The sequence below is a fragment of the Sarcophilus harrisii genome, chromosome 2 (genome assembly GCF_902635505.1).
Source record: "Sarcophilus harrisii chromosome 2, mSarHar1.11, whole genome shotgun sequence".
NCBI classification, from domain to species: Eukaryota; Metazoa; Chordata; class Mammalia; order Dasyuromorphia; family Dasyuridae; genus Sarcophilus; species Sarcophilus harrisii.
Window position 1 is genome coordinate 175,754,856 of NC_045427.1, and position 23,141 is coordinate 175,777,996.

At 32.2% G+C, this 23,141-nt stretch overlaps 1 pseudogene; it reads right to left on the reverse strand.

Moving 5' to 3' along the window:
* Positions 1 to 21,387, reverse strand: part of LOC100916260 — an 88,903-nt pseudogene extending 67,516 nt beyond the window's left edge.
* Between the last annotated feature and the right edge of the window lie 1,754 nt (positions 21,388 to 23,141).

Here is a 23,141-nt window from a genome sequence, read left to right on the forward strand (position 1 = left end):
GTTTCAGGGGAGGCAATGGAAAAAAAAAAAAGCAGAACTTAAGAGAAAATTCATTGTACCAACACAAGACTCAAGAGAAGATTACAAAGCCAAACAGGGGAAAATACATATTATTTAAAGTTTAAACTGTTTACATCCCTAGACATAAAAATAATATCTGTAACTATTAAAAATTGCATCTGGCACTGGGGGAGATGAATGGGGGGATCACATGGACTCAGGGTGTGGTTGTGAATGGACTCTAATGTGATGACATTAAAGAAAAAGACATTGAGGGTTGGGAAAAGATTTGTATTTGAAAAAGTGGAAAGAAGAAGTATGATGGGAAAAATGGTTCATATGAACAGGTATAAAAGATCTATTACAATGGAGGGAAAGGGGGGGAATAATCATTGTCTGAACCTTGATCTCATCAGTTTTGGTTCAAAAAGGGAATAACTTCATAATTCACCTTGATATAGAAATTTATCTAACCTTACAAAGAAGTAGGAGGAGAAAGTGGAAAGAAAAGAAAGGGACAGAATAGAAATGAGGGCAAAAACACTATGGAAAAGGTAAAAGAAGAGGGAAAGAAGTAATATAAGATAAAGTAGTGGATGGAGAGGGTAAAAATAAACATTACTAAGACAAAGAGGGAGGGGTGATAAGAGATAAGGTAGTGGATGGAGTGGGTGAAAAATACAAGACTAAGGACAGCTTGGAAAGACAGAACAAATGTATATATAGTGAAGAGAATAGAATGGAGGAAAATGCAGAGCTGGGAATCTTAACTGTAAATGTGAATGCGATTGACTTTCCCATAAAAGGGAAATGAATATTAGAGTGGATTAAGAAACAGAATCCTACAATATGTTGTTTACAAGAAACACATTTGAGGAAATAGACACATACACAATAAAGGTAAAAGACTGAAACAGAATTTATTATGCTTCAACTGAAGTAAAAAAAAAAAGGCAAGGATGCAATTCTGAGCTCAGATACAGTCAAAGTAAAAATACATTTTATTAAAAGAGAGAAGGAAGGAAAGTACATCTTGATAAATTATACTGTAAACAATGAAGTAATAACAATGCTAAATGTGTATATATCAAGTATTAGGGTGGCCAAATTCCTAGGGAAAATAGTTATAGGAAGAAACAGATAGCAATACTGTATTAGTGTGAACCTCAACCTTCACTCCTTTTTTTAAAAATAGCTTTTTATTTACAAGATATATGCATGGGTAATTTTTCAGCACTGACAATTGCAAAACCTTTTGTCCCAATTTTTCTTCTCCCCACTACCTCCCCCAGATGACAGGTAGACCAATATATTTTAAATATGTTAAAATATATTAAATACAATATAGAAAGGAATACAACTTTTTTTCTCAGCAGTACATGGCACCTTCTAAAAAAACTGACCAAGTAATAGAGAATACAAATCTCACAATCAAATGCATAAAGGCAGAAATAGTAAATGCTTCTTTTTCATACCACAATGAAATAAAAACTATATTCAATAAAGGGGCAGGCAAAGATAGACTTTAAAAACAATTAGAAAATAAATCATCTAATTCTAAAAATGAGTGGTTCAAACAACAAATCAGAGAAACTATCCCAAAAATGGCAAATAATGAGAAAACTTACCAAAATCTATGGGATGTAGTCAAAGAAGTTCTTAGATAAAATTTTATGTCTCTAAATAGCTACATAAATAAAAGAAAGAGGCTATCAATGAATTAGGCATGCAACAAAAAAAACTATAAAAATAACAAATTAAAATCCCTAATTAAAAATCAAATTTGAAATTCTGAAACTCAAAGGAGAGATTAATAAATCTAAAACTAAGAAAACTATTGAACTAATAAATAAAATTAAGAGTTGGTTTTATGAACAAACAACAAAATATACAAACTATAGGCTAATTGGATTAGAAAAAAGTCCCAAATGAACAGCATCAAAAATGAAAAAGTGGATTTTTTTAAAATAGCCTTTTATTTACAAGTTATATGCATGGGTAACTTTATAGCATTAACAATTGCCAAACCTCTTGATCCAATTTTTCACCTCTTACCTCCCGCCCCCTCCCCCAGATGGCAGGATGACCAATAGATGTTAAATATATTAAAATATAAATTAGATACACAATAAGTATACATGACCAAACCATTATTTTTCTGTACAAAAAGAATCAGACTCTGAAATATTGTACAATTAGCTTGTGAAGGAAATCGAAAATGCAGGTGGGCATAAATATAGGGATTGGGAGTTCAATGTAATGGTTTTTAGTCATCACCCAGAGTTCTTTTTTCTGGGCATAGCTAGTTCAGTTCATTACTGCTCCATTAGAAATGATTTGGTTGATCTCGTTGCTGAGGATGGCCAGGTCCATCAGAACTGGTCATCATCTAGTATTGTTGTTGAAGTATATAATGATCTCCTGGTCCTGCTCATTTCACTCAGCATCAGTTCGTGTCAATCTCTCCAGGCCTTTCTGAAATCATCCTGTTGGTCATTTCTTACAGAACAGTAATATTCCATAATTTTCATATACCACAATTTATTCAGCCATTCTCCAACTGATGGGCATCCATTCAGTTTCCAGTTTCTAGCCACTACAAAAAGGGCTGCCACAAACATTCGTGCACATACAGGTCCCTTTCCCTTCTTTATGATCTTTTTGGCATATAAGCCCAGTAGTAACACTGCTGGATCAAAGGATATGCACAGTTTATAACTTTTTGAGCATAGTTCCAAACTAGTCTCCAGAATGGTTGGATTCATTCACAACTCCACCAACAATGCATCAATGTCCCAGTTTTCCCGCATCCCCTCCAATAATCATCATTATTTTTTCCTGTCATCTTAGCCAATCTGACAGGTATGTAGTGGTATCTGAGAGTTGTCTTAATTTGCATTTCTCTGATTAATAATGACTTGGAGCATCTTTTCATATGACTAGAAATAGTTTCAATTTCTTCATCTGAGAATTGTCTGTTCATATCCTTTGACCATTTTTCAATTGGAGAATGGCTTGATTTTTTTATAAATTAGAGTTAATTCTCTATATATTTTGAAAATGAGGCCTTTAGCAGAACCTTTGACTATAAAAATATTTTCCCAGTTTATTGCTTCCCTTCAAATCTTGTCTGCATTCGTTTTGTTTGTACAAAAACTTTTCAGTTTGGTATAGTCGAAATTTTCTATTTTGTGATCAGTAATGATCTCTAGTTCTTCTTTGGTCATAAAGTCCATCCCCTTCCACAGATCTGAGAAGTAAACTATCCTGTGTTCCTCTAATTTATTAATAATTTCATTCTTTATGCCTAAGTCATGAACCCATTTTGACCTTATCTTGGTGTACAGTGTTAAGTGTGGATCAATGCCTAGTTTTTGCCATATTAGTTTCCAATTTTCCCAGCAATTTTTATCAAACAGTAAGTTCTTATCCCAAAAGCTGGGGTCTTTGGGTTTGTCAAAGACTAGGTTGCTATATTTGTTGACTGTGAAAAGGTGGATTTATCAAAAAAATTAAAGAAATAATTAGGAGCCATTTTGTCCAACTACATGGTAGCAAGTCTAAAAAACTAAATGAAATGGATGAACATTTACAAAATTATAAATTACTCAGATTAGCAGAAAAGGAAATAAATGATTTATGCAGTCCAAATTTAGAAAAAGAAATTGAACAAAACATTAATGAACTCCCTAAGAAAAAATCTCCAGGGCCACATGGATTCATGAGTGAATTCCCCCAGACATTTAAGAATAATTAATTTTAGTAGTATGTAAACTATTTGGGAAAACAAGTAAAGAAAGGATGAAACAAAAATGCCCATTATCACCATTATTATTCAGCATTGTATTAGAAATGAAAAAAAATACAAAGGATGGTGGCTTAGCAGTAGCAAATCTAAAACTATATTAGAAAACAACAATCAGCAAAACAATTTGTTACTGGTTAACAAAAAGAGGGTTGGATAAGTGACATAGATTAGTTATATACAATAATCAAGATCTATAGTAATTTACTATGTGATATACACCCAAACTTCAATTTTTGGAATAAGAACTCATTATTTGACAAAAAGTGCTGTCAAAATTGGGAAATAATATGTTAGAAATGGCATAGACCTATATCTCACATCCCATACCAAAATAAAAGCAAAATGGTTATGATTGTGGCATAAAGGATGATACTATAAACAAATTGGGAGAATAAGTAATAATTTACCCATCAGGTCTTTGGAGAAGGGTGGAATTTATGACTACAGAAATAGAAAACATTATGAAAGGCAAAATGGACAACTTTGATTACATGAAATTAAAAAGGTTTCACATAAACAAAACAAGATGAAAGGGGAAGTACAAAGTTGGGAAAACATTTAAAGCCAGTATTTCACATAAAGATTTTATTTCTAAAATAATAAATAACTTTGTCATTTTTTTATTATAATAACTTTTTATTGACAGAACCCATGCCAGGGTAATTTTTTACATTATCTATTGCACTCACTTCTCTTCCGATTTTTCCCCTCCCTCCCTCCACCCCCACCCCTCAATGGCAAACAGTCCTATATTTGTTGAATATGTTGTAGTATATCCTAGATACAATATATGTATGCAGAACCAAACAGTTTTCTTGTTGCACAGGGAGAATTGGATTCAGAAGGTAAAAATAACCCGGTAAGAAAAACAAAAATGCAAACAGTTTACATTCATTTCCCAGTGTTCTTTCTTTGGGTGTAGCTGCTTCTATCTGAAATGAGCAGAATCAGGAGATCATTATATACGTCAACAATGATACTGTATGAAGATGTATTCTGATGGAAGTGGATTTCTTTGACAAAGAGACCTAATTCAATTTCAATTGATCAATGATGGACAGAAGCAACTTTGTCAAATTTTTAAGAATACAAGTCATTTAACAATTGAAAAATGGTCAAAGACAATTTTCAGATGACCAAATTAAAGCTTTGATCTCAAGGAACTTACAGTATAATGGGGGACACAGCATATGACAAATATGTGTATGTGTGTATACATACAGATACACAATACCCATATATTTCATATTTGATGTGTGTATATATGAATACATATACCTTGATGTAGAGGTTTATATGTATGTATGCGTATACTTGTGTATGTATAATAAATTAAAAGCAATCATCAAAGGAAAGACACTAGAATTAAAAGAAAATGAGAGGGTTTCCTGTAGAAGGTGATATTTCAGCTGGCACTTGAGGGAAGTCAAGATGGAGAAATTAATAAAGTTGAAAAGAAGAAAATTATTGAAATAAATAAAACTAAAAGTTAATTTTATGGAAAAAAATTGACAAAATAGATAAACTATTGGTTAAGTTGATTAGAATAAATAAAGAAAAAACAGAACAAATCACCAGCATCAAAAATGAAAAGATTGAATTTACCAACAATAAAAAAGAAATTAAAGCTATTAGTACAGGTTATTTTACCCAACTACATGGCAAGTCTGACAATTGAATAAATTGGATAAATATTTACAAAAAATATAAGTTGCCCATATTAACTGAAGAGGAAATAAATTACTTAAATTTCATTTTAGAAAAAGAAATTCAACAAGCCATCAATGAATTCTACCAAACATTAAAAGAATAATTCATTCCAATACTATGTAAACTATTTGGAAAAACAGGTAAAGGAGTGCTGCCAAATTCTTTCTATGACACAATATGGCACTAATAGCTAAACCAGAAGAACCAAAAAAGAGAAGCAAAATTACAGGCCAATTTCCCTAATGCATATTGATGCAAACTTTTAAAATAAAATATTAGTAAAGAAATTACATTAATTTATCAGAAGAATAATACACTATGACCAAATGGGATTTATAACAGGAATTCATGGCTTGTTCAATGTCAGGAAAATGATTTAACCGATCATATCGATAACAAAACCAGCAGAAATCATGTGATAATCTCATAATAGATGCAGAGAAAGCTTTTTACCCATTCCTATTAAAAATACTAGAGACCACAATTATGAAGAGAGGAGTTTTCCTTAAAATAATAAGCAGTATCTATTTAAAATCAACGGCAAACATTATTTGTAATAGAGATAATTGAACACATTCCCAATAAGATCAAGGATGAAACAAGGATGCTCATTATGACCACTATTATTCAATATTGGTGAATACAATGGAAATGTTGGCTTTAGCAACAAGAAAAAGAAAGTAAATAAATTACAATAGGCCATCAGGATGTAAAACTCTCCGTCTTTGTAGATGATATGATGATAGAAAATCCCAGAAAATCATCCAATAACATACTAGAAATAATTCACAGCTTTAGAAAAGTTGCAGGATATAAAATAAACCCACACAAATCATCAGCATTTCTTTATATTAGTTTCAAATATCATCAGCAAGAGATAGAAAGAGAAATTCCATTAAAAATTACTGTGGACAAAATAAAGTACTTGGAGTCAACCTGCCAAGTTAAACCCAAGAACTGTATGAACACAGTTACTAAACACTTCTCACACAAAGTCAGATCTAAAAAAACAGGAAAAACAACAATCTATCATGTGCAGAATGAGCTAATATAATTAAAAATAACAATTCTGCTTAAATTGGGCTACTTGTTCAGTGACATATAGCCAATAAACTGTCAAAATTATTTTATAAACTGGAAAAACAATAACAAAATTCATCTGGAAGAACAAAAGGTCAATAATATCAAAGGAATTAATGGAAAAAAGACCAAAGATGGCAATTTAGCAGTATTAAATCTAAAACTATATTATAAAGCAGAAGTCATCAAAACCATTGGTACTATCAAAAATTATAGTGGTTCAGTGGCATAGACTGGATATGCATGACACTATAATCAAAATTTATAGTCATCTAGTATTTGACAAAACCAAACTCCAACTTCTAGAATAAGAATTCAGTATTTGAAAAAAATTGCTGGGAAAAATGAAAATAATATATCAGAAACTCAGCATAGACCTACATCCCACACCCCATACCAAGATAAGGTGTAAACGAGTGCATGATTTGGGCATTAATATAATACTATAAAAATTATGAGAGCAAGGGAAATTTTACCTATTAGATCTTTGGAAAAGGGAGAAATCTATGAGTAAAGAACCAGAGAACATTATGAAAGGCAAAATGGACAACTTTGATTACATTAAACTAAAAAGTTTTTGCACAAATAAAACCAACATAGCCAAGATTAAAAGGGAAATACAAAGCTGGGAAAAATATTTACAAATAGTGCATCTGATAAAGGTCTCATTTATAAAATATATAATGAACTATGTCAAATGCATAAGACTAAATGGATTTATGCATTGATAAATAGTCAAAGGATATGAATAGACAATTTTCAGAAGATGAAATCAAAACCATGTATAGTTAGTTATATGAAAAAAAATGCTCCAAATCAATATTTATTGAAATGCAAATTAAAACAACTCAGATATTACCTTACACCTCACAAAATGGCTAAGATAACAGAAAAAGATAAGGATAAATGTTAGAGAGGATGTGAGAAACCTGGAACATTAATTCATTACTGGTGGAGTTGTGAAATGATCTAACCATTCTGGAGAGTAATCTAGAATTTTGTGTCCAGAGAGTTATAAGACTGTGACCCTTTGATTAAGAAGTACGATTTACTGACTTGTATCTCAAAGGAATCATAAACAAGGGAAAAATATCCACATGTGTAAAAATGTCTGTGGCAACTCTTTCAATTGGGGTAATGAATATGAAAGTAATAGAGTATTATTGTTCTATAAAAAATAAGAACAAGGTTATTTTAGAAAGGCCTGGAAAGATTTTCATGAACTTATGCTGAGCAGACAAATATGATTTGGAATACATTATACACAATAATAGAAATAATATGGAGGAGGAGCTGTAAAACAGGGTATAATATATTTTAAACATTTATTTTAAAGGCTTAATTGGGATAACGTTTAGTAGAACTGTGAGAGAAGTTTCCTACATTAGAAATCTTTGAAGTGAAGAACCATAGAATACTAAAAATCAAAGTTGGGCCCCTTTAACTCTCTCACTAAAAGAATATAAAGATAAAGGTCAATGGGATTTAGAACTATGAGGGATCACAGCCTTTAATTTATTGTTAGTCAATCAACATGAAAGTTGTAGTCATTTTAAAGTGAGAATGGTGTAATGTAGATAAAGGATTTTTTAATTGAAATATAACAAACAAATATATACATGTATGTAGAGGACCAGAACTATGAAAAGTTGTACTTTAACCTAGGTCAGCACGGTGCTTATAGTTAAGTACCTACTCAGTGTGAGATAATGGTTCTCTGGTGATGTAATGGTTGTGCATGCTCAGTGTGTTACAGTAATGTAATCCTACTGAGGTATTTAAGGGAATCTCAGATACAGAAAGTTCTCTCAGCCACAGACACAGAGAAGATTTCAGACTCCAGACTTCAGATGCCAGATTCTATCTTTGACCTACCTCATGGTGGCTGTCCTGCCTCCTTTATTTCTCTACCTAAAGACCAAGGACTGGGACTGATCCTGAGGTCCTCCAGAGAGATAATTTGGACATTACATTTTGGCACCACCCTACACATGTATATATAATAATCATGAGATTCCATAACTAATATGTTTTTTGTGACTCAAATTGCAGCAATACATATGCAGGCCTGAGATTAGGAACTTTTAAAGGAATAAGACTATATATTTTAGATGATCTCCAGATCAAAAGCTTCAACTATGAACACTCAAACTGTTAATGACTCATTATATTATTAGTTCATTCCTTTACTGTGTTCAGCAAAAATTTTATGTGTATATTCTGATATTTACATATAAATAACTAATGCCACATTTTTGTTAATGAATTAATTAGTATGAGACCATCTAATTTATAGAATTCAGAGAAATGTATTTTCATAAGTTTGTTTTCTTGCAGCCTAAAATTCTAAAATCATAGGCTTATATAACTAATTTGTCAACAGTAATGAGTAATACAGAAACATAGAACATTTCAACATTTTATCATCTATTAGAAAAGAGAAACTCAGAATCTTCTTTCACTAATACCTGCAATTGTGGAATCTTCTCCAACAAAGTATACCAGTTCATTTCTTTTAGGATCACAGTTAGAGACACAAAATTCCTTCAGAACTGTGAAGAAGTCACTTCATACTCTTTGAAAGATGACACTTAGGGAGTGGGTGGAGGGAAGGAGGGGAAAAATCAGAACAGAAGTGAGTGCAAGGGATAATGTTGTAAAAAATTATCCTGGCATGGGTTCTGGCAATAAAAAGTTATTTTTTTAAAAAAAAAGAAAGATGACACTTAGCACTCCAAGTCTCTCATAGACTTTTTGTCATTGACAATTCATTCTACTCGTCTCCTCAGAAAAGACTTTATCTTAGGCTTCTTTCTGGAATCCCAAAAACTCACAAAATGACTAATAACTAATATTCTTCAAAATGTTATTTCTCTGGGAAAGGTTATTTAAATTGGACAACAGTTAGCTAAGAAAAAAAATAAGTCTATAGTGGGGGTAATCTGGCAAAGCTTTAATGAAAGACAAAAATGAGGAAAGTATAGTGTCTTCAGGGAAACATTTTTTTCCTTCTGTAGAACAGAGAAAGTAAAAAGGTATGAATTGGGAGGAAAGAAGAATTAAGAGAAAATTTGCCCAAAGGAAAAGATAAGGAAATAAATGAAAGCTTAATGAATTTGGAGAATTAAAGTATAAATGAAGTTATACAGCAATGTTTAATAATTCCCACAAAAATCTTTAGAGATGCATATGAGTAAGGCACTAATAAGGCTCCAAGTCTTCTATCACAAAAGATAGTAGAGTAATTCCAATGGGAGAATTTCACTTTCTATAATCTAAAATGGGACAATCTTCTTAGAGCATTGCCATAAACCTTTGGAATAAAAATAAACTGTTATAGTTGGTGACAGGTTTTCCAATCCTTATCTTTTCCATGCAGCTCAGGGCCTTCATTTTGTAGCTTGGGGAAAGGCATTCAAATGATTTTTCTTTATTCTCTTAGAGACTTGGTATGTGTTCCTAGTTTAGACCTTTTATCTATCATGCTTTTTGGAGGATTTGTTCTATGACACTCATGCCAAGCATCAAATCTAGCCATCTCCAATTTACAATTGTTCAATGGCTAGATTTTGATATAAGAACTATACATGCTTTATTGCACTGGTGAATTAAAACAAATATCCTTGAAACTTGGCTGAGTTTTTGACAGCCTGTCATCAATTTATAGCACTGTTCAACCCCAGAGGAAAAAGATCTCTGAGTTGTGGAGTGTCATTCAAATATTTCACTGGGCATTTTGGTCCAATTCTACTTTAGTAGGAAATGGGTTAGGGCTTTTCAGGATGGAGTGCTGCATTGAAGTGGAGTGGCCTACCTGTTATGATAATTTCTTATATTCTTTTGCCTTCATGTTGAAGCAAAAATACACTCTTCCATTAATACACAGGCCTTGCTCAAATAACCAAAATGTGATAGGACTTCAGAAGAGCCCTTATCCATATCTATGTATTTCATCTACCTTTAAGGTTTGGCATATCACAAATTGACATATTCTTCTGGAAATAGGGAATGTTTTTAGAGTCTCAGTATGATAATCCTTAATAAAATAGGAATGATGCTTTGATATGCTCATATGTTAATGAGGCATCATAATATCTGTCCCAATCACCTTAAAGAATAATTAATTCATTTAAAATGTATTTTAACCTATATTTTCATAAACCATTTTTTGTGTTCTGGGAATATACAGAAAAATTATTTTTTAAAAAGTCTCTACCATTAATGAGTTTGAATTATGTTAGGAAAATACTATAGAGTTTCAAAGAAGTAAGGACAATAATCCTAAGAGGGAGGAATTGCTATCGGTGATGGGGGATTTGTAAATGTTTCCAAAAAGTGATGGCACCTGAACTGAGCTGGAAGAATTTGTGGGTTCTAAGAAACAGAAATTATAAGGGAAAGTGTTCTAAACATAGGTGATAATCTACATATAGGGACTAGATAATGGAGTGCTAAGTAAATGGAACAGCAAATACAAACAGTCCACTTTGTCAGGAATGTGGAATGCATGAATGAGAATACTGAGAAATGACAGGAAAGATGGCTAGTACCAGAATTTACATGTTAAGGTGAGAAATTTAAATTGTTATTCTATAGGAAATAGAGGAAACAATCAAGAACAATAAGGGGGAGACTAGTAATGTAAGATTTATTCTTTAAGAACATGTAAGTTCTTCTAAAGCAGAAAAGGAGCCCTACGTGCCTCAAATATTTAAATAAGCTTTTTATAATAGCAAATAATTCATGCAAACAAAGGGTGTGCTCATCCATTTGTGGGAAATGAAAAAAATTATTGTATCTGCATATAATGCAATATTATTGTTCCATAAATAATGATGAAAAGTGAAATATCTGAAGATTTTTTGGAAACGATGAAGAGTAAAATTAATGAAACAAAAAGAACAATTTATATGATAACAAATAACCTGTGACTCTATAGAATTCTCTTCAATGAAATGATCAACCATGTAGTGTTCTCTTTTCTAATTTATATCATTCTCTGAAAGCAGGTTTCTTGGGGGCTTCTGGAAGCATCCTTGGGTTCAATTCAAAGTAATAATCACCTCAAATGCAGCCAGCTGTTAAAGTTCAGATCCTTTATTGTCTCCTTCAAAATAACTAGGTTAGCTTTCTTTGAAACCTATCTCTCTTTTTGGTTCTGAGAGCTCTTGCCACTAGTCCTTTGCCTCTGTTAACTTCAGCATCTCGCTCTCAGAATCCAAAGCCTCCAGCCAGCACAAAGATGGAAGTTGGAATTAATTGACTCTGCCTCCCAGAGAGTGGGCTTGTGGGTTTCTGACTTGTGAATCTCCTGGACTTGTGAATCTCACACTGAAACCTGGCTCAGAATCTCCTGGGGTCCCTAGTGGGCTTGTTCTTTAATGGGTTCCTCCTTATATAAATTTTCTTAAAGGTGTGAACTCTAAAGGTGTGAACTAAGTACATAAGCATTGTCTATCATTTCCAGTGACTTAGCACCTTGTTTCAAGTTCTGGCCCATGACACAACCATGATTCCAGAAGACTGATAATTGTGTATGCTTTCCTGACAGATGATCAGCTCAGGGTGTGGAATAAGACTGTTTTGGGACATAGTCAATATGGGATTTTTTTTTTTTAATTCACTATGCATATTTCTCACAAGGCATTGGTCTTTCCTTTTGAATTTATTTTCACAAGAATAGGAAGAATAAAGAGAGAAGATTGGTTTTTATTTCATTGAAAATAAATTGTAAAATTTGTTTTTCTTTCATCTTTTATTTTTAAAATACTTTTTATTTCTCAAAATACATGCAAAGATAGTTTTCAACATTCACCCTTGCAAAACCTAATGCTGTATTTTTTTTCCTCTCTCCCTTCCCAACTCACACCTCCCCTAGACAGCAAGAAAACCAATAGAGGTTAAATATTTGCAATATTTCCACATTTATAATGTGGCACAAGAAAAAATCACATCAAAAAAGGAAAATGAGAGGGGAAAAAAGCAAGTAAACAACAATATCAACAATAATGAATGCTTGGATCAGATATTCAATATTCATCATTAGCTTTTCCTGTCATGTTAACCAATCTGAAATGTATGAGGTGGTACCTCAGAGTTCTTTTAATTTGCATTTCTCAAATCAATAATGATTTTTTTAAATGACTAGAAATTGTTTTAATTTTAATTTTAATTTCTTCTTCTAAAATTAGTCTGTTCATATCTTTAGCCATTTATTAATTGTAGAATGGTTTTTATTGTTATAAATTGAGTCAATTCTTTATATATTTTAGAAATGAGGCCTTTATCAGAATCATTGGGTATGAACATTTTGCATCATTTTTCTGGTTCGCTTATAATTCTTACTGCATTGATTTTGTTTGTACAAAAAATTTTGAACTTAACATGATCAAAATTATGCATTTGCATTTCAAAAAGTCTTTTAGTTTTTCTTTAGCCATAAATTCATTATTTCTTCCCAGATAGGAGAGATAAATTACCCCTTGTTATCCTAATTTGCTTATAGTATTACTATTTATATTTAAGTCATGAGCCCATTTTGACCTTATTTTGCAATAGAGTGTTAGATGTTGGTCAATGCCTAGTTTCTGTCAAGAGAGCAAAGAGGAGAGGGTCCCCATTACCCTCACACTAATCCAATCTGTGAAATGGTTTTGGAGTGACAGAACCCACAATTTTTAGAAGTATAACAAATTACCAGTAGGAGATAATTTCAAAGCTCTCCTGAAAATGTCTATTTCAATCAGGCATGGAGGGAGGCTGGCCAAGTGCAAACAGGCTGAGCATAGACACACAGTTAAGAGAGCAAATGATTCTGGTACAGTATGGGATCTACGCTGGAGAATCTACTGGGAGGAATCAATAGGAGTGTTGGCTACTCTGCCTTGGTTGCAAGCCAGTAGATCAGCAGACTAGTTATAAAACTATCATCAAAAATATCATTGAAAAAAGCTGCCCTGCTGTTCTAGAATCAAAGGTAAAATAGCCATTGAAACAATTCACAGATCACCTCGTGAAAGAGACCCTAAAATGGCAACTCCAAGGACTATTGTGGCTAAATTTTAGAGTTATCAGACCAAGGCAAAAAACTATTGCAATCAGCCAAAAATCAACAATTCAAATACCAAGGAGCCAATATTAGGATTATCCAATACTTAGCAGCTTCCACCCAAAAAGGATTGAAGGGCTTGGAATCCGATATTTCAAAAGGCAAAGGAACTTGGAATGCAGCCAAGAATTAACTACCCAGATAAATTGAGCATTTTTTTCAGGGAAGAAGATGGATATTCAATAATACAGGTGAATTTCATTTGTTTCTGGTGAAAAGACCAGAGCTGAACAAAAATATTGACCTCTGAATATAGAACTCAAGAGAAGCATAAAAAGGCAAAAAGGAAAGAACTCTTGAGAACTATATCTCTATTATGGATATACATAGAGAGTGGAGGGATAATTTGATTTTCCTGTCATAATATAAAAAAGAAAGTAGAGGTGGAAAGGGAAAAATGGAAGTAAAATGAGGGAAATTACATCTCATGAAGAGACAAAGAAAACCTAGTATAATTGAAGGAAAGAAAGGAGGGGAATGAACATTGTGTAAATCTTATTCACATCATATTTGACTCAAAGAGAGAATAGTACACATATTTAGTTTCATAGAGAAACTTGTTTCACCTTACAATGAAGTGAGAGGGGAAAAGGGAAATGAAAAAGCAGGTTAATGGAAGAGAAAGCAGAAGTAGTAGGTAAAAGTTAAAAGAAAGGGGGGGGGGGTGAAAAAGAGAAGGGATATTTGAGGGATGGGATGATTAGTGTCAAAATACTGGTGAGGAGGGAAAAGGAAAAAGAAAAACATAATTGGGGGTAAACAAGATGGCAGAAAATGCAGAGTTAGTAATTTTATCTGTGAATGTGAATGGGATGAACTCTCCCATAAAACAGAAGTGGATAGCAGATTAGGTTAAAAGCCAGAATCCTATAATTTGTTGTTTATTTTATTTTATTTTTTGTTTTATTTTATTATAGCTTTTTAATTATAGAACATATGCATGAGTAATTTTTCAATGTTGACCCTTCTGTTCTAAATTTTCCCCTCCATCACCCATTCTCTCCCCTAGATGGCAGGTAGCCCAATTCAGGTTAAATATGTTAAAATATATATGTCAAATCCAAATATATATATATATATATATATATATATATATTTATATATTTATATTTATTCAGTTATTTTGTTTCACAAGAAACATTGGATCTAGAAAAAAAAAAACCTGAGAAGGAAAACAAAAATGCAATCAAACAATAACTGAAAGAATGAAAATGCTATACTGTGGTCTACACTCAATTCCCATAGTCCTCTTTCTGGGTGTAAATAACTCTCTTCATTACTGAAAATTCGAACTAGTTTGGACCATCTCATTGTTAAAGACTTTTTTCTTCAGCCATTCTCCAACTGATGGGCATCCATTCAGTTTCCAGTTTTTAGCCACTACAAAAATGGCTGTCACAAACATTTTTGCACATATGGGTCCTTTTCCCTTTTTTAAGATCTCTTTGGGATATAAGCCCAGTAGTAACACTGCTGGGTCAAAGGGCATAAACAGTTAGATAACTTTTTGAGCATAGTTCCAAATTGCTCTTCAGAATGTTTGGATCTGTCCCCAGTTCCACCAACAATGTATCAGTGCCCCAGTTTTCCTACATCCTATCCAATATTCATCATTATTTTTCCTTATCATTTTATCCAATGTGAGAGGTATGTAGCAGTATCTCAGAGTTGCCTTAATTTGCACTTTTCAGATCAATCGTGATTTGGAGTGTCTTTTCTTGTGGCTACAAATATTTTCAATTTCTTTGAAAAATGTTTATTCATATCATTTGACCATTTATCAATTGGAAAATGACTTGATTTCTTATAAATTTGAGTCAATTCTCTCTATGTTTTGGAAATGGGGTCTTGATCTTGACCTTTGAATCTAAAACTATTTTCCCAGTTTATTGTTTTCCTTCTAGTCTTGTCTGCATTAGTTTTGTTTGTACAAATATAATACTTCATATAATCAAAATTTTTAACTTAATATAATCAAAATTATCTATTTTATAATCAATAATGATCTCTAGTTCTTCTTTGGTCACAAATTCCTTCCTCCTCCACAGGTCTGAGAGGTAAACTATCCTATGTTCTAATTTATTTATAATATCATTCTTCATGTCTAAATCATGAATCCTTTTGACCTTATTTTGGTATACTGTATTAGATGAGGGTCAATGCCTACTTTCTGCCATATTAGTTTCAAATTTTCCCAGCAGTTTGAATTCTTATCCCAAAAGCTGGGGTCTTTGAGTTTATCAAACACTAGATTGAGATAGCTATTGACTAATTTGTCCATTGAACCTAACCTACTCCATTGATAAACTTCTCTATTTTTTAACCAGTACCAAATGGTTTTGATGACTGCTGCTTTATAATATAGTTTTAGATCTGGTACAACTAGGTGTTGTACTACCAGGAACTGTTGGAATAGACAGGACCCACCTGACAGTGGCTGCTGGAGATCCAACCAAGACATGCAGAATGGATCTCGCAAGTGAGAGGATGATACAAGAAGAGTGAGAGGCCATTGCATTGTTTGAGCTCTCTCCTCTTTCCTCTGCCTCCAATTTATCTCATGCCCAATCTGCTACATCTAAGTCAGCAAAGGCAGCCTTGCAACTCATTCAGGGATGTTATGATTCACAGCTGTGGAGGCTCTCGGAGAATTGACCTGGCCCTTAACAATTCCCTGTTTTTTTTGGGTTTTTTCCTGTTATTTTCCCTTACAGCATGGTCCTCACATTGAGGAATGCAAGCAGCACTATCATTTCTGGATGGTTATAGCAGGTGTTGATCTTATCATAGAGGCGAACTTTCAAACAGAGAAGAGGACTATAGTCAGAACAGACATTTAAGTCTCTCATCAGTCTCCTGGCTTGGCCCTTTGATGTATTGGCCCATTTGATTACCCAGACTAAAAAAGTCTTACCAAGGCTCTTCTACCTTTCCTTCCCCATGGGTTACTGAAGGAACTCTGGAAGGATCCTTTTCATGAACAGCTCTGGTTGTTCTTGTAATTCTTATGCTTTTTATACCCTATGTTCAAACACCATATGCTGGAATACACAGGAACTGTTGGAATATCCTGGAGCCTGAATATCCTGGAATATCCTGGAGCCACCTGACAGTGGCTGCTGGAGATCCAACCCAGACCTGCAGAATGGATCTCCTTTTGTGAGAGGATGATACAAGGAGACTGAGGCAGTTGCTGTTCTTTGACTTCTCTGACTGAGAGGCCATTGCATTGTCTGACCTCAATCCTCTTCCCTCTGCCTCCAATTTATCTCATTCCCAGTCTGTAATACCTTTGTCAGCAAAGGCTGCCTTGCAACTCCTTCAGATGTTATGATCCACAGTTATGGAAACTCTTGGAGAATTGACCTATCCCTTAACAGCTAGGCCACCTTCATTTGATTTTTTTTAATTCCCTTTAAATTCTTGATTTTTTCTTTTTCAGATGAATTTTGTTGTTCTTTTTTTTTTTTCTAGGCCAGTAAAATAGTTTCTTGGGAGTTTGATTATTATAGCACTAAATAAATAGGTTATTTTTGGTAGTATTATCATCTTTATTATATTTACCTGACCTATTCAAGAGCACTAGATATTTTTCCAATTGTATAAATCTGACTTTATTTGTTTGGAAAGTAATTTGTAGTTTTGTTTTTGTTTTTTTTTTTTTTTTTTTTTTTTTTTTTTTTTTTTTTTTTTTTTTTTTTTTTTTTTTTTTTTTTTTTTTTATACAGTTCCTGACTTTCCCTTGGCAGATCAAATCCCAAGTATTGCATATGATCTACAATTATTTTAAATCCATTTTGTATCTCTTACTGTTGGATTTTGTTAGTGATGTCTAAAAATGCTGATGATTTATGTGGATTTATTTTATATTCTGAAAATTTGCTAAAATTGTGGATTATTTCTAATAGCTTTTTAGTTGATTCTCTGGGGTTCTCTAAATATATCCTCATATCATCTGCCAAGAGTGATAATTTGGTTTCCTCATTACCTATTCTAATTCCTTTAATCTATTTTTCTTTTCTTACTGTCAAAGTTAGCATTCCTAATAAAATATTGAATATTAATGATAACATGGGCAACCTTGTTTCACCTCTGATTTTATTGGCAATGGTCCTAGTTTATCCCCATTACATATGATATTTGCCGATCATTTTTAATAGATGCTACTGACTATTTTAAATAAAAGTCCACTTATTCCTATATATTTTTTGTATTTTGAATAGGAATGGGTTTGGGATTTTATCAAATGCCTTTTCTGCATCTATTGAGATAATCATATGCTTTTCATTAATTTGATTATTGATATAGTCAATTATGCTAATATTTTTCACAATATTGAACCAGCCTTGCATTCCTGGAATAAATCCTATTTAGTCATGGTGTATTATCTAGGGAATGATTTTTTTGTAATCTCTTTGATAATATTTTTATTTAAGATTTTTGCATCTATTCATTAGGGAGATTGATCTATAATTTTCTTTCTCTGTTTTTGTTCCACCTGGTTTAAATATCAGTACCATGGTGGTGTCATAAAAGGAATCTGGTAGGAGTCCTTCATTCCCTATTTTTTCAAATAATTTAAATATTATTGGAGTTAATTGTTCTTTAAATGTTTGGTAGAATTTACATGTAAATCCATCTGGACCTGGGGATTTTTCTGAGGATGTTGATTAGTAGCTTGTTCTATTTCTTTTTTTCTAAAATGAGACTATTAATTTGTTTCCTCTTTTGTTAATCTGGACAATCTTTATTTTTGTAGGTGTTCATCCATTTCACTTTGGTGTTCAAATTTATTGGCATAAAATTGGGTAAAGTAACTCCTAATTATTGTTATAATTTCCTATTCATTGGTGGATAGTGCTCCCTTTTTATTTTTAAGACTAACAATTTGATTTTCCTCTTTCCTTTTTCTAATCAAATTTACTAAAGGTTTATCTATTTTGTTATTTTTTTCACAAAATTAACTCAGTTTTATTAATTCAATAATTTTTAAAATTTTCAATTTTATTAAAGTATTTTTTTTATTTTTTAGAATTTCACATTGGGTATTTGATTGGGGATTTTTAATTTGCTTTTTATAGTTTTTCTTTAGTTGCAAGCCCAATTTATTGATCTTATCTTTCTCCCTTTTATGCAAGTAAGCATCTAGTGATATAAAATTTCCCCTTATTACTGTTTTGGCTGCATCCCCAAAATTTTGGTATGTTGTCTCATTATTGTTATTATTTTGGATGAAATTATTAATTGTGTATATGATTTGCTGTTTCACCCATTCATTCTTTAGGATGAGATTATTTAGTTTCCAATTACTTTTTGGTCTATTTTCCCCTGGCTTTTTATTGAATGTAATTTTTCTTGCATCATAATGTGAAAAAAAATTCATTTACTACATATGTAGACATCTGATTTTGCAGTCTTTATGTCCTAATATATGTTCAATTTTTGGACAGATTTCAAGAATTGCTGAGAAGAAAGTATACTCCTTTCTTTCTCCATTCAATTTTCTCCAGATTTACCATAACTAATTTTTTCTTGTATTCTATTTACCTCTTTAATTTCATTCTTGTTTATTTTTGTGGTTTGATTTATCGAGGTCTGAGAGAGCAAGATTTTTTGAGATCTCCTACTATTGTAGTTTCACTGTCTATTTCTTCTTGCAGCTCTCTTAACTTTTCCTTTAGAAATTTCCATGCTATACTTCTTAATGCATATATATATATATATATATATATATATATATATATATATATATATATTTAGTATTGATATTGCTTCATTATCTTTGGTACTCTTTAGAGAAATATAGTTTCCTTCCTTATCTCTTTTAATTAGATCAATTTTTCCTTTTGCTTGATCTGAGATCAGGATGGCTACCCTTTTTTTTCTTATTTTTTTTTTACTTCAGCTGAACCATAATAGATTCTGTTCTAGCCTTTTACCTTTACTTTGTATGTAGCACTCTGCTTTAAGTGTGTTTCTTGTAAATAACATATTGTAGAAATCTTGCTTTTAATCCAGTCAGCTATCCGCTTGCACTTTATAGGAGAGTTCACCCCATTCACATTTACAGTTAAAACTATTAAAATAAAATTAATTATTTTCTTCTGTCTTATTATCCCCAGATTATACTTTTCTCTTTCCTTTTCCCCTTCTTCTCCCCATTATTTTACTTATGAGCACCTCTTGCCTCAAGCAGCACTCCCCCTTTTGAGTCTCTTCCTCTTCCTTATCCCTTTCCTCTACTATTTCTGTTTTCCTTTCTATTAGCTTATCCCTTCCATTCTCACCTTTCCCCTCTCATTTTTCAATAAGGTAAGAGAAATTTCTCTGTAAACCAAATGTGTCTAATATTTTCTCTTTGAGACAAATCTGATGAGAGTAAGATTCATACAAGGTTCATTCCCCTCCCTTCTTTCTCTCAAATATGATAGATTCCCTTTGCTTCTTTGTGAGATGTAATTTCTTTAATTTTACCTCCACTTTTCCCCTTTTCTGGTATAATCCCCTTTCTACCTCTAATTCCTTTTTTATATTAAACCAGTAAAATCAAATCATACATGCACTCTCTCTGTATATCCATAACAGAAATATAGTTCTTAATACAGTTCTGCATATCCATAACAGAAATACAGTCCAATAATCCTTAGGCTGTCTCTCCTAGATTTATTTTCCATGTCAGTTGTTTTCCCAAGTAGGCATTTTACTTTTTTTTTCAATTTTTTTTTTTTTGGTTTTGCTTGACTGATTCTTGAGGTGTCATTGAGTCATTCTTTTCCATTAGTTCAGTTCTGATTTTTAGTGAGTTATTTTCTTCATTTACTTTTTTTTTTTACTTCTTTTGGTATTTGTCCAATTGAGTTATTAAATGAATTGTTTTCTTCTATGGAATTATTTTACACTCCTCTAATTCTGTTTTTTAAGAAGTTATTTTCTTTTTCCATGTCATAAATTTTGTTTTTCTATGAGTTGTTTTCTTTTTTCATTTTGTGAAATCCATCTTTTAATGTGGTAAATGCTTTTTTCCATTTCACTGTCTGTTTTGTGTTGCCTTTTTCAAACCCTCTTGTAAAGTTCTAATTTTCTTTTCCCATTTTTCTTCCAGCTCTCTTTTTAGATTTTTTATAATTTCTTCTAGGAGAGCCTTGTGTGATATGTCACCCTTTGGGGCTTCATGTGGAAATGATCTGGTTTTTGCCTCCTCAAGATTTGAAATCTGTGCTTCTCTTTTTCCATAAAACTATCTATGCTCAGAGTTCTCTTTGCCTTTTTACTCATTTTAAAAAAAAAAAGTTGGGATCTGCTTTTAAGGCAAGGGTTTTTTTTTCCCCAAATTTCCTCTACAAGCAGCTGTGTTGGGTTCATGCTGACTCACTCCTGATGCTAGGTGGGCTTAGGTAGGTCCTGTGAGACTCCAATGCTTTGGGATTCACTATTTACCTTTTGTGTTTATGTTGATGTTTTATAATGTCTCTGCTCATCTACTGTGTTGCAACTGGTGCAGTGTAGTTAACACTGCTGTAGAATCTTCCCCTTATATTATCCGCTGCACAGAATCTGCACCACCTGGCAGAGTCTGTTCCCAGTCACAGGTCTGCACAGCATGAGATTGTGTCCATGGTCGGCCAGTTTGGGCCTGGCCACCTCCTTCCATGTCCATCCAAAACAGACCTTTACTGGTCATTGTTGAAATTTTCTTCTGCTGGTAATTTGCTGCACTCCCAATATTTGTAGATTCTGCCAGTACAAACTAATTCATTGGCTGGATTTTGGAATTACCTGAGGATCATGGGAGAATATCATAAAGAAACTTGTGTCCTCTCTGCCATCTTCCCCTGATTTGTTGTTTAAAAGAAACTCATTTAAAACAGAGTATATATATCAAGGTAAAATGATGGAGCAGAATCTATTATGCTTCAGGTGAAGTTAAAAAAAAAAAAAAGCAGGGGTTAGCAACCCTGATCTCAGATCAAGAAAAAGCAAAAAATGATCTAATTAAAAGAGATAAGGAAATTGTATCGTGCTAAAAGTACCATAGATAATTAAGTAATATCAATAGTTAACATCTATGCAGCATGTGTTATAATTTTTACATTCCTAAAGGAGAAGTTAAGAGAGTTGCAAGAAGAAATAAATAAAAAAAAAAGTTAATGTGGTAAATAGAATATTAGAATATTTAGGTATAATAGATCTTTGGAGAAAATTGAATGGTGACAAAAAGGAATACATTTTTTCTTGGCTGCTCATGGAACCTACAAAAATGGACCATGTATTAGGGCATAAAGACCTCAAAATGAAATGCACAAAGGCAGAAATAGTAAATGTACTTTTTTTTCTGATCATGATGCAATAAAAATTACTTTCAATAAAAAGGAAAATTGAAAACTAAATAATCTCATCCTAAAAAAAGGAACAGGTGAAATAGCAAATCATAGACACAATCAATAATTTCATCCAAAAGAATGACAATAATGAGATAACATACCAAAACTTGTGGGATGCAATGAAAGCAGTAATAATGAGAAATTTTATATCTCTAGAAACTCACTTACATGAAAGAGAGAGAAGATCAATGAATTGGCCTTGTGACTAAAAAAAGCTAGAAAAATTACAAATTAAAACCACCTAATAAAATATCAAACTTGAAATCCTAAAAATAAAAGAAGAGATTAATAAAATTGACAGTAAAAAATGAATTAATAAATAAAACTAAGAGTAGGTTTTATGAAAAAAAGAACAAAATAGATGAACCTTTAGTTAATTTTGTTAGAAAAAGGAAAACCAAATTGTTAGGCTCAAATATGAAATGACAGAACTTTTCAACAATGAAAGGAAATTAGAGCAGTAATTAGGGATTATTTTGCTCAGCTATATGTTAATAAATTTGATAATATAAGTGAAATGGAGGAATAGCTACAAAAAAATCGTCCAGATTAACAGAAAAGGAAATAAATTATTTAAATGATCCCATTTTAGAAAAAGAAATACAATAAATTTTCAAATCAACTATCTAAGAAAAAATGTCCAGTGCCAGATGGAGTTATATGTGAATTCTACCAAATATTTAAAGAACAATTAACTCCAATATTATACAAATGATTTGGGGGAAAAAAGGGAAAGAAGGATTTCTATCAAATTCCTTTTGTGACACAGGCATGTACCAGATATTTAAACCAGATAGGATGAAAACAGAGAAAGAAAATTATAGACCAATTTCCCTAATGAATATTGATGCAAATAAAATATTAGCAAAGAAATTACAGAAATTCATCCCGAGGATAATGCCACTGTGACCAAGTAGAATTCATACCAGGAATCTAGAGCTGGTTCAATATTAGGAAAACTATTAGCATAATTGACTATAGCAATAACTAAACTAATAAAAACCATATCTCAATTGATGCAAAAAAAGCATTTGATAAAATCTAACAACCTTAT